Consider the following 11,761-nt stretch of genomic DNA (forward strand, 5'->3'; position numbering starts at 1 on the left):
GCTCACAACAGGCTATCTCCTGCATCCTGCCCCCGCCAGCAGCCATCAGTCCCTGTCCAGCCTAGCCAGTGACCTGTGATCTCCAAAGGCATCTAGATTTAACAGTGGTATACAAAGGTTTGAGCAGATTTGCTTCAATTCATTTTTTAAGAAAAAAATAAAAGTACTAATTCTTTTATTGGTGATGATTCTATTTTTACATCTTGAGTTTTTATCATTTACCCTTCTTTCTCAGTTACTGAAATCCTCCTTGAAGCCATGCCCTAAACTTGATAGTTCACTTTCTTCTTTTCTTTTTTTTTTATGTCCATGCCTTGGCAGGTGGACGTTCCCAGGCCAGAAATCAAACCCACACCTCAGCAGGAACCTGAGCCACAGCAGTGACAATGCAGATCTCCACATGGTTCATTTGCTATAACTGGCAAATGAAAAACATTGCATTCATTCTGTGTATATGTTTATTAATTATTCTCAAGTAAATGTATTTTGAATGCCCAAATGGAAATTAATTTTGACCACTTCAGTTTCAAACAGACAGAGCCAAACAATGTGATGGAGGCTATGCATGCACTAAAAATTCAGAGGAGGGAAGGCTCTCTTATGGTCTGCAGGCATCAGAGAGAGACATGGAAGAGAAACGGGTCCATCCCTGTGCAGTGGACATGAGTCTGGAGGGGGAGGGCCAGGAAACACATGCACGGACCACATGAAGAGCCAAGCCAGCTCAGTGAGGCTCAATTAGCCTTTACAGAGACTGAGGCCCCCAACCAGAAGCCAGACTCTCTGTAAAGGTCAGTTGCAAAAACTCTGTCCAAAGAAAGTGCATGTAATCTCTTTAACCACTGGCTCATTCACACACTCACCCCTCTGGTTTGCACATGTTTGGAAAGAGAGGGTGAAAATTCACTCCCCACTCAGTTTCAGGACCTTCAGCAACTCTTGCCACCCCTGAGCTCGGTTCTGCCTCTCTTCAGCCTAAGGATCTGTGCCCCCACCTTACTCACCCTGGGAAGGAATGCTAATTCTGGGTTTTCCACAAGCAAAACAAGAGTGCATGGGGTGGGGGGGGGCATGGGGAGGTGTGCGGAGTGGAACACTGACCAAGGAACAGTTAGTCCTTGAAGGCAGAGCCTTAAAACTGGGGACCCTTACAGCTCTAATCAGAGAAACAGAACTAACTCACGCTGCTATTCTTCTGTCCCATTAGGAAATTGCTTCTCATTTAAAGCTATGAAGTCAAATTGTTTGAATAGAAAGATGAAGAGGAAACATCAAAGAGAAGTCAAGGGAGGTGCCGGGCGGGGGGCGGGGGGAAAGAAATGACTATAAGGGAAGTTGAAAGTAAAAGACACCTCTACATTTTCATACCACTTATACACAGATGATATGATCCTTGAAAAAAACAGAACCATTTTCCTTCCCAATCTATTAAAATGATACTTTCCTTTTAATGCAACACTATGCTAAAACTCAATCATGCAAGATTCCCAGCTTCTTTAAAAAAGAAACAGATAAACAAGCTCTCCTAAAAGCAAAAGTTGCTAGATACAAAACAAATGCCAGATTTTATCTGGCCGTAGGAAAACACAGTCTGTTGAGCTGATTTAAGCAAAGGCAGCTGCGTGTGGGTCATTTGTTTGTCCTGGACTTAGCCCTGAAAGGAGCAGCACAAGGCTGCAAGAGAGGCTGACCCCTTCTTGCCCATGAGGACGTTTGCTCAGAAACAGCCCAATCTGTCCAGACTCACCTTGCCCCTCTGCTCCTCCAGAGAGCCTCTTACAAGATACATCCCTCCCAGCACAAGCCCAAATCTGCACCAAACACAAGAGCTAGGTCAAAAGGTCTGGCTAAATCTCTTATAGTTCCAATAAATGCCATAATTACATCCACACGCACTTAGTATACAAGTTCCAAATCTGAAGTCTCCTTTCTCTTTAAAATCTCCGCTTTATCAGCATTTGCACAAAGTTCAAATGACCTAATCTTTTTTCTAGAGTACCATCCAATTATGATGGACGTTTATAATGATACACCTTAGGCAACTGAACAGAGGTACTGGTTGATTCATCCAAGACTAAATTATGTTCAACATAATGTCAATCATTGTAAATCTTGTGATTTGGGAATGAGTCATCTATCCAACACGTGTGATCTAATGCATATAGATCTGTGTGCATTAGAGAAATAATTACTGCTCAATAACTATGTGCTAATATCATGCCTGCAATGTGATAAAACTGTCAACGTAACTAAGAAGACTTTAAACCTTTAGCTCGGTGGTCCTCAAAGTGTAGATTCCAGACTCACAGCATGGGTTTCACTTGCAACTCATTGGAATTGCAGGATCTCAGGCTCCAGCTCTGCGGATGGAGCTGGGTAATTTGTCTTCTAGCAACTTCTCCACATGAGACCGACAGGTTCTTACATTTGCAAATCACAAGACTCGAGGGAAGCCTGATTAAAGAGACATTCTCTGATCAGGGCCTGGAAGGTCAGATGGGATAACAGGATGTTAACAGACCTAAGGACAAGACAAGGAAGAACCCAGAGGAGGGAAGGAAATCTTGTGTTTAGGAACCAGCAGGGGGTCTAGTTTGGCTGAAATATGCAGTTCAAAAAGGTAGACAGCAGAAGAGGATGGGTCAGGTGAGGAAAGACTTGACTATATTCTGCCATCCAAGAGGAGTTGATGAGAATCTCTTGGGAGGGTCTAACAAGATCAAAGCTATACATTAGTAATTCGTCAGATTTGCTACCACAACATAAAATAACAGAAGATGAGAGTGAAGCCAAGAACTTACACTGATGCCTTATCTCCAAATATTCCTGCAAGGAAGGATTCCAATTCATAACCTGCAATATCTTTAGCATCTTTTTACCTTTAGAAATCCCGAACCATTGAACTGCAAGAGATCAGAAATGACATTCGGCTTTATTTCTCTTTGTAGACATTACCAGAGGTATTTCTTCATCATTCCTAAATGATGAAGACAAGAAATACAGCATCACCTGTATGAACTGTATCTTTCCAAAGATATGCTCAACCCCTGGAAGCTGTGGCTGTGACCTCATTTGCAAATAAAGCCTTTCCATATATTTACCAAACTAAAGTGGGGTTATTCTGGATTAGACTAAGTCTTAACCCAGTGACTGGTGTCCTTCTAAGAAATGGGAAATGACACAGGCACACATGGGACTATGTTATGTGGCCATGAAAGCAGAGTCTGGAGTGCTGTATCTGCAAGCAGAACACCAAGGGCCACCAGCAACTACCCAAAGCCAGAGAAGGAAGAGGCCTGGAGCAGGCACTCCCTCAGGACCACCAGAAAGAACTAACTATGCTAACACTGGGATTTCAGACTTACAGCCTCCAGAATGGTGGGAGAATACATTTCTACTGTTTTAAGCCTCTGTGGTGGTTAATTTCAAGTGTCATTTGACTGGGCCATGAGATGCCCAGGCATTTGGTCTGACAATATTCTGGATGTTTCTGTAAGGGTGTCCCCTGAGTGAGATGAACATTTAAAGCAGTAGACTTAGTGAAGCAGATTGGTTGCCACATGGATGGCCAGCATCCAATCAGGTGACGGCCTGAATAGAACAAAAAGGCCGACCCTCCCTCCAGTAGGGAGATTCCTCCTGTCTGACTGTCTTGAGTTAACTCTTCCTGAATTTGGATTCAAACTGAAATATCAGCGCTTCATGTGTCTTGCACTTTCCAGCTTTCAGACTGGAACTTGCACCCTCAGTTCTGCTGGTTCTCAGACCTTCGGACTCAGATTGGAGCTAGCCTGTGGGTTCTTCTGGGTCTGCTGCATGCTTCCTGCATTTCTTGGGACTTCTCAGCCTCCGTAATTGTATGAGCCAACTCCTTACAATAAATACCTTTCTGGGAGTTCCCTTTGTGGCTCAGTGGTTAATGAACCAGACTAGGATCCATGAGGAGGAGGGTTCTATCCCCGGCCTTGCTCAATGGGTTAAGGATCCAGCATTGCTGTGAGCTGTATGTCGCAGATGCAGCTCAGATCCCACACTGCTATGACTGTGGTGTAGGCCAGCAGCTACAGCTCCAATTCAACCCCTAGCCTGGGAACTTCCATACGCCATGGGAGCAGCCCTCAAAAACACACACACACACAAAAAAAAAAATCCCTTTCTATATCGATACATATGCTATTGGTTCTGTTTCCCTGGAGGACCCTGACTAGCACGGCCACCTAGTTTGTGGTACCCTGCTTCAGTAACTCTGGGAAACTAATACACTTCCTAGATCTCTGAGAAGTTAATGCACGGAGAAGAGAGCATCTCTAAGCATCTGTCCTGTGATACCCTGCCCTGACTCATGTTGCCACAGATACCCCGCCTACTCCTAGGTACTGCTTGCTAATTGGTCCACATACTCCCTGATCCCATCCCCTCCTGTCTACCCAGATGTATCAGTCCAGTGACTCTCCTCCCCTTACATCATTCACATTCCCCTCTCTACGGGATCATTTTCATAAACAGAAAGTGTGCTATAACTTCCTCCAGTTTAAAAAAAAATCTTTGAACCTATCCCCCCAACCCCAACTCTTACTTCTTTCGTCCAATCTACAGAAACGATGAGTCTTACCCTCTTCTCCATTTCCCCTCCTTCCACTCTCTCTTAAACCCACTCAAATCAGCCTTTTGCCACATCGCTCCAATAAGCTGTCTCAACAAATATTTTCCCAATGACAAACTGGGACCGTTCTATCACTGAGAATATTCTTACCCTTCACGTTCCTAATCCTATTATTCCTATTGGCTTTTAAAACCATCGTTACCTCATACACAGTACACATTACATGTGTCCACACACGTAGGATCACAGCCCACAAGCAGTGTGCCTGAAATAAGTCATTCGTTCTCTCCAGGCTTCTCCATCTTTAAGAGAGAGATGCTAGGCATTGACTCTGAACTCTTCCTGACTTGACTTTCTCTGAAGGGTTTCCACACATTTCATGATGGTGACTGTGGTCTTCCAGTGCCTCAACTATGAGGAAAACTCTTCCATGACTGGAGACTTGGGGGTGCGTGCACTTTCTCCCCTGAAGGAAAGGGGAGAGAGGAGAAGAAGTGGCAAGGGGTGAGAGGAGAGGAAGGAGTAAAGAAGGGAAGGAAGGCAGCACCACTCAACACTCTTCTGTTAAAGAAATACTCATTTTGATATCCTTATCCTAAAACAAGAGATGATCATATGAACTAATTGCGCCCAAATCTCTTTAGTAAGCATGCTTTTAAATATGTATGCAAAATCTATTTTTCTTCTACATTCAATTTCTCTCAATGGCAATTACAGGTCACGTCACAGGTGCTCCTTAGAACAAAGAGAATCCATCTAAGGCACACATGACAAGATCGAGCTTCTCTGCTTACCCATAGAACTTGCAAAAAAAAAAAAATCCTCTATTTATCTATTAACTTGAATGTCCCTTACCTTTGCACAGAGCAGCTGAGTGTGGCTATGTGAGTTATCCTTGCACAAGAACAGCCCTCAGCCAAGGGTGGGTGGAGGTGGAAATCCATTCAAAGCTCTGTTCACCAAGCACACGCCCAGGCAGCTGGACCCAACCCTACTTCACATACACTTGACCTACGGACTACTACCCACGGCCATGCACCATCAGAGAGGACATATCTTCATTCAATCACACAAGTGACAGAAAAACACAGAGCTGCTGCTCTGTGGGCACCAACCATGGTGCTTGGCACTAAGAACACAAAGGGAAATAAGAATAAATAGCCTCAAGTGGTTCTAGTTGACTGCTGATGACACTGCATAGGGCAGATGGTCAAGGAGCAGAAAAGGGAAAAGCACAAAATATCCTGGGATTAGCCTAACCAGTGTTTCCGAAATGGAGGAGAGATCCCTGGGGTCCATGGATGAGATGATTTTAGGTAATACAGATACAGCATTCGGCCACCTTGTGAGACAGTTATGCCCACTTCAATTCTCTCTCTTTCAGACAATATCAGGGAGAAAGTCTGGGTTTGGTGCCAGTGTATCTCGAACACCTTTTTTTCCACAATGATCTTCCTTTTTAGCCCAAAGGGCACCAGCTCCAAGCTCAGAGGCTTCAGAAGCAAGAACAGCTCATGAATTTTTCCCACTTTATTTTTATCATCCCCATGTATTTATGGCATTGCTATTGAGTTCCCATGGAAGGCAGTGACATAAATCTTCCTTTGAAAATAAACATATCCCCTAAACAAGGTATGTCAATTTAGTGACAAAAGAAAGAAAGTATACATTTCAGTTAGTATCGGGTTATGTAAAAATCATGGGCACAGCATGAGGTAGCAAAATGCTGTTGACTGTATTATGCCAGTGACAATAGTTGGATGAGCACAGGTTCCAGCCCAGGCTGCTGGAGCAGTCGGTCCATGCCATCTGCCCCCCCTGGTACTCCCAGCACTTGGCACACTCCAAGACATCTGACAGATGTCACTAAGCACCACCATGATGAACCAAGCAAAGCAGAGATGTTCACTCACCACTCAATTACAGAGAGATGGGCCCAGAGAGTGGGGTTCCTATCTGTAGACTGCTTGTGTGGAGGGAAAATTGGGGGCTTTTTTGCCCACTTTGAGATGGGAAAAGATAAAGTGAGGCTCTATCTGGGCTCCCCTCTACAATTCATAGCTGACTAGATGATACCACATTGAGCTGAAATTTTGCTTCTACGCATTCCCATTAATTTCCAAGGCATAATGGCTTTTTGGTTTTTTTTTTTTGGGGGGGGTTGGTTTGGTATGGTTTTGTTTAGTTTGGTCTGGTTCTGCCTTTTCCAAGAATTAATTGTGAACTAATTAATTGTTTATAAGCTTCTCACTTCCCAAGGGGATCCACTGGGCCATGCATTCTTAACGAGGCCATGTTGTTTTTCATGTATAAAGCACAGATGGAATCACATTATACAAACCACTATATACTATGGTATATTAAAATTCATTGAGGAGGGTACTATGAGGGAAAAAAAAAGTCTAAAAAGCCACTATAAGGAAAATAATGAAAAATAGGGTTAAGAAAGCCTACCCCACTTTCTCATCCTCGGCACTATTGCTCTGTGGGCCACATAATTCTTTGATGTGGGAGCTGCCCCAGAGTTGTTGGGTGTTTAGCAGAATACCTGGCCCTTACCCACTAGATAATTGTTGCATCTCCCCATTGTTTTTATTTTATTTTATTTTACTTGTCTTTTGTCTTTTTAGGGCAGCACCTGTGGCATATGGAGGTTCCCAGGCTAGGGGTTGAATGAGAGCTGTAGCTACCAGCCTATGCCAGAACCACAGCAACACAGTATCCAAGGTGTGTCTGCGACCTACACCACAGTTCACACCAAGGCTGGGTCCTTAACCCACTGAGCGAGGCCAGGGATCGAACCCACATCCTCATAGATACTAGTCGGGTACGTTAACCACTGAGCCACGATGGAAACTCTTACCCATTGTTTTTAGACATTGCCAAATATCTCCCAGGAGGGGGGAAAAATTGCCCTCATTACAGAACAGCTAGCTGGGCTAGAGGAACTTGTCAACAGCTATCAAATGCAGGTAGCCAGCACTCAGCCACCTGGCCCAGGGCTCTGAGAAGATGGATCACACAAGGATGCAAATGTCCTCAAATGTCCTCTCTCAAGAGAACGGAAAGAGATTCTTGGAGTTCCCCCCATGGTACAACGAGATCTACTTCTCTGCAGTGCTGGGATGCAGGTTCAATCCCTGGATCCCTGGCCAGCCAGCACAGTGGGTTAAGGATCCAGCATTGCCACAGCTGCCATGTAGGCTGCAACTGCAGCTCAGATCTGATCCCTGGCCCAGGAATTCCATATGCTGCAGAAAGGCAAAAAAAAAAAAGAGAGAGAGAGAGATTCTTATATATCCAGGTACCTTACCCAGGGTTCATTGGGCATGGTGAAGAGTCCAGTATTCCCTACTAAATCACCCAAAACGGTACAACCATCAGTGCCTCAAACAGCTCTTCTCCATGAATAAATGTGGCTCCAACAGCTAACACACGCCCTGCAGCTAAGGCCTAAAAGGGTTAGGGATATTTTTCAAACTACTCAGCAAGTTCATTCATGAGCTTAGATTTAGACATTCTTTATACTTCAACCAAAATTAATATGTTCAGAGGACCAGGGAGCTGTGCAATATGTAAATAAGCACTCTTAAACTGGATTAAGATTTTTAAAAGAATTGGTAAATCAAATGTAAATAAAATAAATCTAGTCAATTAAAAACCAGGCTTGTGAGAGATAGTGAAGCAGAGTATATGTCAGAAACAAGGATTTAGAAGATGATTCAAAATCCAGTTCCACTTTTTATTGGCCAGTGGCTTTGGAAAGCCAGAACAATCTAAAAAATTTGAAAGTTAACTGTTTCAAATTTAAACCCGAGATAGCTAGTAGCACGGCGCTAGCACCTCGCAGAATGGCTGACAAATTAATGTTACTCAATGACTATTAATGGTCTTCCTCCCTTTCTCCCTCCCTTTCTCCCTCCCTCCTTCCCTCCCTGTCTCCCTTCCTTCCTTCCTTCTTTCAATAAGCACAAAATACAATCTCTTTATAAGTATCAAACAAAAAAATTATTAGAAGAAACTAGGAGACAAAAACAGGAAAAAAATATGTAGGGGTAATTTATATTTTACTAAGAATTAAGATGAAGACATAGTTCTTCTATACACAAGACAGTTCACCAATTGTCACTGAAATACTTTTTTGACCCTCTCTGCCAAGATCCATTTCTATGGACTATGTATGTGGCAAACTGCTATGGCCTGTATGTTTCCACTTGTAGAGTATACCCCACACTTTCAAGTGTGACTTCCTCACAATAAGACTAAAATCCAAAAGAGGAACCTTTTGACATTTCTAGTTCTTTCTATTGTCCCAATACATAAAAGCATTGGGATAAATGGCACTGAAGACTCTTGCAATCTCCTTAGGTAACTGATTTTTACTCTACAACTATGAAATTTCTTTTGGTACAATAAAAAAGAAATTCTGTAATGCTTACAAATAGGAAACCAAAACACAAGCAATGATTCAAAGAATCTTTGAAAACTCAAGGTTAAAAATATATATATACTTTATGGAACATATGTGAGCAGTTTCCTGATTTCTCTAAGCCTGTTTTCCCATCCATAAACTGGTATTAATAATACAGACACTAGTCAGGTTTGTTACTGCTGAGCCACCGCAGGAACTCCCCTCTTCTTTTATATCTAAAAAAAATATCAAGTTCAAAGACACCCATCAATTTGCTCATCATTACACAGGTTGTGAGTAGCAAAACCAGAACTTAGATACATGTCCCAGGCCTTTCCACATTGCTTCTTCAATAGGTTATTTACTCACCAAATTCAAACTGCATTTAAGAGACTAGTGGACATAGTCTATTCTGGTTATCTTTTGTCACATAAAAAATCACTCCAAAATTTAGTGGCTTAAAGTAACCTCCTTTTTTTCACTATATCCCATAATTTGGTTGAATAGGAATTTGGGCAGGGTTCAGACGGGTGAGTTTTTGCTCCCACAATGCTGACAGTGATGGCTCAGTGATCCCCAGCTGGTGGACAAGTTGGCTGGAAAGGCTTCACCCACTTGTCTAATGCTTTTTCAGGTATGGTAGAAGGCTGGGTTTAAGGGGGACTGTTGGCAAGAACATGTCTTCTCCAGGATGAACTCCAGGTAGTCAGACTTCTTAGCTGGTGACTCAGAGCTCCCAGAGAGCATCTTTCGAAGCCCTGGGTAGAAGCTGCTGCTGCAAGACTTCTGACCCAGCTTCGAACATCTCCGAAAGTGACTTCTGCCACATTCTGTTGATGAAGTCACCAAAACCAACTCAGATTCAAGGAGGGTGGACCTAGACTCCACCTCTCCATCTCCCAAGGGGAGAGAGAGCAGCCAGTGTGAGTCTACCACACAGCCCCCATGTAAACACAAAGGATAATACTACTGCTCTTGTGCGTCAGGTCTCTGGACTATTACAGACAAGGGCTTTGCCTTGCTATGTCTCGCGTCATGTGTGACTCTGTGCGTATGTGTGTGAAGAACTTAACATGTCATAAATAAATAAAATGCACTTCATAAAATTATATTGTAGCCTTATTGGAAAATGACCTTTCAGAGGAGTTTTTCCAGAAATGAAAACAAGTAAAATTGATGTCAAGTACGATTTGCTCCAAATTAAACACTGGGTTCACGAAATGAAAGGGAAGCCATATGTTATTTTCAAAATGGCCTCCCAAGAGGGCAGGCAGGATTGTGACGCGGCCCTGAAGTTGCGAAATGGAAAGAGACTGTCAAAGGGGACTTATTACCTCTGCGCATAACGAGAATAATCTCCGGTCCCTTGCCACTGAGCTATGGTCCAGAAAACTTAATGAAAATTCTAAGAGGGGATTAAATTTAATTTGTTGTTCTGGCTTTTGAAAAGACCCATAGCTATTCCAAGGCTATATTGAACTTTGTGAGTTTTCAAAAAATAATTTTGAAAAGGCTAATCTCAAGGTCAGAAGAAGTTACAAAAAAAAAAAAAAAAAAGACACACACATGCACAAAGTAATTGAATTATTAAAGCCACAGAAGACCTAAGATTTATTACTTACTCAATCTTTACGCTATATAAAATATTTAATGGTATATAAGGCTTTCTTCTTTATAAATTTTAGTTGCATAACACACACAATTTTAATATAATGCTAATATTTAAAGAAAAATTGAAATGTAATAGAGAATACTAAATAGTAAAGATGAAAGCCATACAAAATGGGATAAAGTATAGAATAAATTTCCTATTTGTCTCAGTATATTTTCCATTCCACTTCTCCAGAGGGAATCAATTAATCTGTTTCTTAAGATCCATGATATAATAATCTGTGTGAATGTAATTGTGTTTAAATATATGTATCTTATTATGTAAAAAAATAAAATAAGGAAAAAAAGAAAAAAAAACAATCTTTATGAATGTAGGCATTTCCTTTTAAAAAAAAGAAGAAACCCATACAACACCTTTGAAAGATAGCTTAGAACAAGAGAAAGAGAATGTCATTCTAAAAATTTAGATGAAGAGGCAGGCTTTCACATACTGCTTACTATAGATATGATTAAAATTTTAGAAAACTGTTTTGAAAGTTCAATATATAAAATGATATAAGAGGGCCTCATATCTAAGAAACAGAGAATATAAAAACTAAGAAAAATACGAAATTTGAAATGAAAATAGGATTACATTAAATACAAGATATTTCCAATTCAAATTTAGGATTATAAGGTTTACATTTATACATTTCTTGGAATATATATTTATTAAAATCTTGGTTCCTTAGTGGCATAAACATAATCACTAATTTGGTTTATTTCATGATGTTTATTTTATCTTACTATCTGCATGTTAGCTTACGTGAGTGTGAGTGTACGAGCATCCAGGATAGAATAAATGAGTAATGAAGTATAGGATATTATGTGATACGATATGTTAGAAAAAAATGACTTTACATGTATTATGAATACATGCATAAACATATATACATCCTAAAAATACATGTATGCATAATACATACATACATATACATATGTACATAGAATCAGCTCAGAATAACAGTGCCAATATCATTACTGAAAAAAGATCAGTAGAACAAATGATTAACACATGTATTTAATATATCTCTACAGGTTTCTTTCATCGTTTTTAGGTTATATCTCATTAGTAATGGACAGACAGATGAAAATGT

Source organism: Sus scrofa, chromosome 15, assembly GCF_054392235.1.
Source record: "Sus scrofa isolate SSC_HxYL_T2T_F1_AM1 chromosome 15, Sscrofa_HxYL_maternal_Yorkshire_Landrace_v2.0, whole genome shotgun sequence".
NCBI lineage: Eukaryota > Metazoa > Chordata > Mammalia > Artiodactyla > Suidae > Sus > Sus scrofa.